Genomic DNA, 6798 nt, shown 5'->3' with positions numbered 1-6798 from the left:
CTCCTGCATAATCTCTGCAGAGCGGCACGGGCCGCGGTTCTTCCTGTATAATCTCCACAGAGAGGTGCGGACCGCGGTTCTTCCTGTATAATCTCCACAGAGAGGTGCGGACCGCGGTTCCTCCAGTATAATCTGCGCAGAGCAGCGCGGACCATGGTTCCTCCTGTATAATCTCCGCAGAGGGGCACGGACCGTGGTTCCTCCTGTATAATCTCCGCAGAGGGGCGCGGACCGTGGTTCCTCCTGTATAATCTCCGCAGAGAGGTGCGGACCGCGGTTCCTCCTGTATAATCTCCGCAGAGGGGAGCGGACCACGGTTCCTCCTGTATAATCTCCGCAGAGGGGCGCGGACGGCGGTTCCTCCTGTATAATCTCCGCAGAGGGGCGCGGACCGCGGTTCCTCCTGTATAATCTCCGCAGAGGGGCGCGGACCGCGGTTCCTCCTGTATAATCTCCGCAGAGTGGCACGGACTGCGGTTCCTCCTGTATAATCTCCGCAGACCATGGTTCTTCCTGTATAATCTCCGCAGAGGGGCGCGGACCGCGGTTCCTCCTGTATAATCTCCGCAGAGTGGGACGGACCGCGGTTCCTCCTGTATAATCTCCGCAGTGGCGCGGACCGCGGTTCCTCCTGTATAATCTCCGCAGATTGGCGCGGACCGCGGTTCCTCCTGTATAATCTCCGCAGATTGGCGCGGACCGCGGTTCCTCCTGTATAATCTCCGCAGTGGCGCGGACCGCGGTTCCTCCTGTATAATCTCCGCAGATTGGCGCGGACCGCGGTTCCTCCTGTATAATCTCCGCAGTGGCGCGGACCGCGGTTCCTCCTGTATAATCTCCGCAGTGGCGCGGACCGCGGTTCCTCCTGTATAATCTCCGCAGTGGCGCGGACTGCGGTTCCTCCTGTATAATCTCCGCAGATTGGCGCGGACCGCGGTTCCTCCTGTATAATCTCCGCAGTGGCGCGGACCGCGGTTCTTCCTGTATAATCTCCGCAGTGGCGCGGACCGCGGTTCCTCCTGTATAATCTCCGCAGTGGCGCGGACCGCGGTTCCTCCTGTATAATCTCCGCAGAGTGGCGCGGACCGCGGTTCCTCCTGTATAATCTCCGCAGAGAGATGCGGATCGCGGTTCTTCCTGTATAATCTCCAGAGAGCGGCGAGGACTGCGGTTCCTCCAGTATAATCTCCGCAGAGTGGCGCGGACCGCGGTTCCTCCTGTATAATCTCTGCAGAGCGGCACGGGCCGCGGTTCTTCCTGTATAATCTCCAAAGAGAGGTGCGGACCGCGGTTCTTCCTGTATAATCTCCACAGAGAGGTGCGGACCGCGGTTCCTCCAGTATAATCTGCGCAGAGCAGCGCGGACCGTGGTTCCTCCTGTATAATCTCCGCAGAGGGGCGCGGACCGTGGTTCCTCCTGTATAATCTCCGCAGAGGGGCGCGGACCGTGGTTCCTCCTGTATAATCTCCGCAGAGAGGTGCGGACCGCGGTTCCTCCTGTATAATCTCCGCAGTGGCGCAGACCGCGGTTCCTCCTGTATAATCTCCGCAGTGGCGCGGACCGCGGTTCCTCCTGTATAATCTCCGCAGAGTGGCGCGGACCGCGGTTCCTCCTGTATAATCTCCGCAGAGAGATGCGGATCGCGGTTCTTCCTGTATAATCTCCAGAGAGCGGCGCGGACTGCGGTTCCTCCTGTATAATCTCCGCAGAGTGGCGCGGACCGCGGTTCCTCCTGCATAATCTCTGCAGAGCGGCACGGGCCGCGGTTCTTCCTGTATAATCTCCACAGAGAGGTGCGGACCGCGGTTCTTCCTGTATAATCTCCACAGAGAGGTGCGGACCGCGGTTCCTCCAGTATAATCTGCGCAGAGCAGCGCGGACCGTGGTTCCTCCTGTATAATCTCCGCAGAGGGGCGCGGACCGTGGTTCCTCCTGTATAATCTCCGCAGAGGGGCGCGGACCGTGGTTCCTCCTGTATAATCTCCGCAGAGAGTTGCGGACCGCGGTTCCTCCTGTATAATCTCCGCAGAGGGGAGCGGACCGCGGTTCCTCCTGTATAATCTCCGCAGAGGGGCGCGGACCGCGGTTCCTCCTGTATAATCTCCGCAGAGGGGCGCGGACCGCGGTTCCTCCTGTATAATCTCCGCAGAGGGGCGCGGACCGCGGTTCCTCCTGTATAATCTCCGCAGAGTGGCACGGACTGCGGTTCCTCCTGTATAATCTCCGCAGACCATGGTTCTTCCTGTATAATCTCCGCAGAGGGGCGCGGACCGCGGTTCCTCCTGTATAATCTCCGCAGAGTGGGACGGACCGCGGTTCCTCCTGTATAATCTCCGCAGTGGCGCGGACCGCGGTTCCTCCTGTATAATCTCCGCAGATTGGCGCGGACCGCGGTTCCTCCTGTATAATCTCCGCAGTGGCGCGGACCGCGGTTCCTCCTGTATAATCTCCGCAGATTGGCGCGGTCCGCGGTTCCTCCTGTATAATCTCCGCAGTGGCGCGGACCGCGGTTCCTCCTGTATAATCTCCGCAGTGGCGCGGACCGCGGTTCCTCCTGTATAATCTCCGCAGTGGCGCGGACTGCGGTTCCTCCTGTATAATCTCCGCAGATTGGCGCGGACCGCGGTTCCTCCTGTATAATCTCCGCAGTGGCGCGGACCGCGGTTCTTCCTGTATAATCTCCGCAGTGGCGCGGACCGCGGTTCCTCCTGTATAATCTCCGCAGTGGCGCAGACCGCGGTTCCTCCTGTATAATCTCCGCAGTGGCGCGGACCGCGGTTCCTCCTGTATAATCTCCGCAGAGTGGCGCGGACCGCGGTTCCTCCTGTATAATCTCCGCAGAGAGATGCGGATCGCGGTTCTTCCTGTATAATCTCCAGAGAGCGGCGAGGACTGCGGTTCCTCCAGTATAATCTCCGCAGAGTGGCGCGGACCGCGGTTCCTCCTGTATAATCTCTGCAGAGCGGCACGGGCCGCGGTTCTTCCTGTATAATCTCCACAGAGAGGTGCGGACCGCGGTTCTTCCTGTATAATCTCCACAGAGAGGTGCGGACCGCGGTTCCTCCAGTATAATCTGCGCAGAGCAGCGCGGACCGTGGTTCCTCCTGTATAATCTCCGCAGAGGGGCGCGGACCGCGGTTCCTCCTGTATAATCTCCGCAGTGGCGCGGACCGCGGTTCTTCCTGTATAATCTCCGCAGTGGCGCGGACCGCGGTTCCTCCTGTATAATCTCCGCAGTGGCGCGGACCGCGGTTCCTCCTGTATAATCTCCGCAGATTGGCGCGGACCGCGGTTCCTCCTGTATAATCTCCGCAGTGGCGCGGACCGCGGTTCCTCCTGTATAATCTCCGCAGTGGCGCGGACCGCGGTTCCTCCTGTATAATCTCCGCAGTGGCGCGGACCGCGGTTCCTCCTGTATAATCTCCGCAGTGGCGCGGACCGCGGTTCCTCCTGTATAATCTCCGCAGATTGGCGCGGACCGCGGTTCCTCCTGTATAATCTCCGCAGTGGCGCGGACCGCGGTTCCTCCTGTATAATCTCCGCAGTGGCGCGGACCGCGGTTCCTCCTGTATAATCTCCGCAGATTGGCGCGGACCGCGGTTCCTCCTGTATAATCTCCGCAGTGGCGCGGACCGCGGTTCCTCCTGTATAATCTCCGCAGATTGGCGCGGACCGCGGTTCCTCCTGTATAATCTCCGCAGTGGCGCGGACCGCGGTTCCTCCTGTATAATCTCCGCAGTGGCGCGGACCGCGGTTCCTCCTGTATAATCTCCGCAGATTGGCGCGGACCGCGGTTCCTCCTGTATAATCTCCGCAGTGGCGCGGACCGCGGTTCCTCCTGTATAATCTCCGCAGTGGCGCGGACCGCGGTTCCTCCTGTATAATCTCCGCAGTGGCGCGGACCGCGGTTCCTCCTGTATAATCTCCGCAGTGGCGCGGACCGCGGTTCCTCCTGTATAATCTCCGCAGTGGCGCGGACTGCGGTTCCTCCTGTATAATCTCCGCAGATTGGCGCGGACCGCGGTGTGATGTACAATATCTGCAAGATATGTTTTCTGTTGCAATGTGCTAACAAATCCTCCATCCTAGGACATTGTAAACTGTCAGTAGTAGGAATTCCTTCCCCCCAGGTTTTACTAACCCTGCCACTTCCTCTGGAAGAGCAGGAATGTTAATTAGCTAGACCATCTTCCTCACACCATTTGGCTTCTCTCAGCTGAAAGAGAAAAAGTGCGGGAACTAAACTTCTTTGTTTGAAACGAATAAAACTATGAGAGACTATACCATAAGAACCAAATACCCTAGAGATATGAAAATCATATTTTTGTAACCTGAGCGGTCCCAGCTTCGAGACCGCGTATGTTTCGAAGTTCTACCCTGTCCAGAACATGAGATAGGATTTGCGCCCAAATGGACGGTCATATCGCATAGATGTTTGATGTTTTCTTGATGGGCTCATTACGCTGGGAAACATGATACCACTGATGAGTCCATACCAGCTTCTCCCATAAAGTTATAGCTAATCTAAGTTTTGTAGCCAAAACATAACTTGGATAAGAGAGGTGGGATCAACCCAGAATGCACCTCTCTGTGATGTCACATAGGAAAGTCTATAAGGCATTTCCTGGGCAAACCAGCTCAGAACAGCTGCAGAGTCCGTGCTGACAAGAACTCAGATGAGCGGAGAAGTGCAGCTCCGCCTCCACCCACCTTAGCCGCATGGTCTGCCTAAGGAACAATATGGAACTGTGAGTGTAATTTCTTTGTTTTCTCCACTTTTATTTTATACCTGTACTGTACATATTTTATGTCTCAATTTTATAGCAACTTTTATCTGTAATCACTGTCCTCTTTCGGAAAATAAATGAAATAATTATTTAGATCTGTCTCTATGCTCTAAGACTCGAACTATACGCCTTTGATAGATAATCGCTACTAATTCAAGGGGTTTGCCACGGACCCTCTTAATTTAACACTGTGAATTAAGTAACCGTGACTGGTGGCAGCGCGTTGTGTACGGCTATTACGGCTTGCTGGCAGTCTAGAAGGGTCCTATATTGCTGAGTAAGGGGCTTCAGCCACAGTATTGATAATTCCCTTACTGCAGAAGCCTAATTGCCGGTTCACAACAGGCAGCCCGTCCGGCGACCAATTATCCTAGGTGCAGTTCCCTGACTGACCTGAGGGTAAGGGGGGGCGCCGGAGAGCTGCGAGTTCCAAGGTGGAACTGAGAAAGTGGGATATACATAAATCCCCGCAGTACTTGGAAGATTGATAGCAGTGGTGGGGCATCCAAATTAAACTCCCCCTGCGGCAAATTGTAGAGCGAGATTAGCTTGCTGGATATTTTTGGTCACATGGTGCCAGTGTTGGGATAACTAAGATAAGCCCCACTGCGCCTGTGATAGCCGTGTGCCGGCATTGTGTCACGCCCCTCCGTCCACTGATACACCCGGGTCAGTGGTGGGATTGTGACATAGTGGTGACACAGGGTCCGCTGTCCGTCGCGTTTTGGTGGCAGCGGGACCCCCGTTGGTGTCGCCCGTAAGTAGACGAACGGCCGTGGGTTGTTCGTCACACGCGGTTCCTCCTGTATAATCTCCGCAGTGGCGCGGACCGTGGTTCCTCCTGTATAATCTCCGCAGTGGCGCGGACCGCGGTTCCTCCTGTATAATCTCCGCAGATTGGCGCGGACCGCGGTTCCTCCTGTATAATCTCCGCAGTGGCGCGGACCGCGGTTCCTCCTGTATAATCTCCGCAGATTGGCGCGGACCGCGGTTCCTCCTGTATAATCTCCGCAGTGGCGCGGACCGCGGTTCCTCCTGTATAATCTCCGCAGTGGCGCGGACCGCGGTTCCTCCTGTATAATCTCCGCAGTGACGCGGACCGCGGTTCCTCCTGTATAATCTCCGCAGATTGGCGCGGACCGCGGTTCCTCCTGTATAATCTCCGCAGATTGGCGCGGACCGCGGTTCCTCCTGTATAATCTCTGCAGTGGCGCGGACCGCGGTTCCTCCTGTATAATCTCCGCAGTGGCGCGGACCGCGGTTCCTCCTGTATAATCTCCGCAGTGGCGCGGACCGCGGTTCCTCCTGTATAATCTCCACAGTGGCGCAGACCGCGGTTCCTCCTGTATAATCTCTGCAGTGGCGCGGACCGCGGTTCCTCCTGTATAATCTCCGCAGTGGCGCAGACCGCGGTTCCTCCTGTATAATCTCCGCAGTGGCGCGGACCGCGGTTCCTCCTGTATAATCTCCGCAGTGGCGCGGACCGCGGTTCCTCCTGTATAATCTCCGCAGTGGCGCGGACCGCGGTTCCTCCTGTATAATCTCCGCAGATTGGCGCGGACCGCGGTTCCTCCTGTATAATCTCTGCAGTGGCACGGACCGCGGTTCCTCCTGTATAATCTCCGCAGTGGCGCGGACCGCGGTTCCTCCTGTATAATCTCCGCAGATTGGCGCGGACCGCGGTTCCTCCTGTATAATCTCTGCAGTGGCACGGACCGCGGTTCCTCCTGTATAATCTCCGCAGTGGCGCGGACCGCGGTTCCTCCTGTATAATCTCTGCAGTGGCGCGGACCGCGGTTCCTCCTGTATAATCTCTGCAGTGGCGCGGACCGCGGTTCCTCCTGTATTAGCTGGGAGTCTGCGGAGCAGGGTGTAATCTCTGGAGCTCTGTCTACAGCGCCACAACCTGCAGCACTTTCCGGCCATGATGGCAGTGATGTGGCCACTCCCATAGTCTATCATTACCACACAGTAACAATATGGCGGCTCTGTGCAGCCGTCACACACCGT

The sequence above is a fragment of the Dendrobates tinctorius genome, unplaced genomic scaffold (genome assembly GCF_039654945.1).
Source record: "Dendrobates tinctorius isolate UK_male_01 unplaced genomic scaffold, ASM3965494v1 ptg000237l, whole genome shotgun sequence".
In the NCBI taxonomy this organism is placed as follows: Eukaryota; Metazoa; Chordata; class Amphibia; order Anura; family Dendrobatidae; genus Dendrobates; species Dendrobates tinctorius.
Note: the sequence above shows the minus strand (reverse complement) of the source record.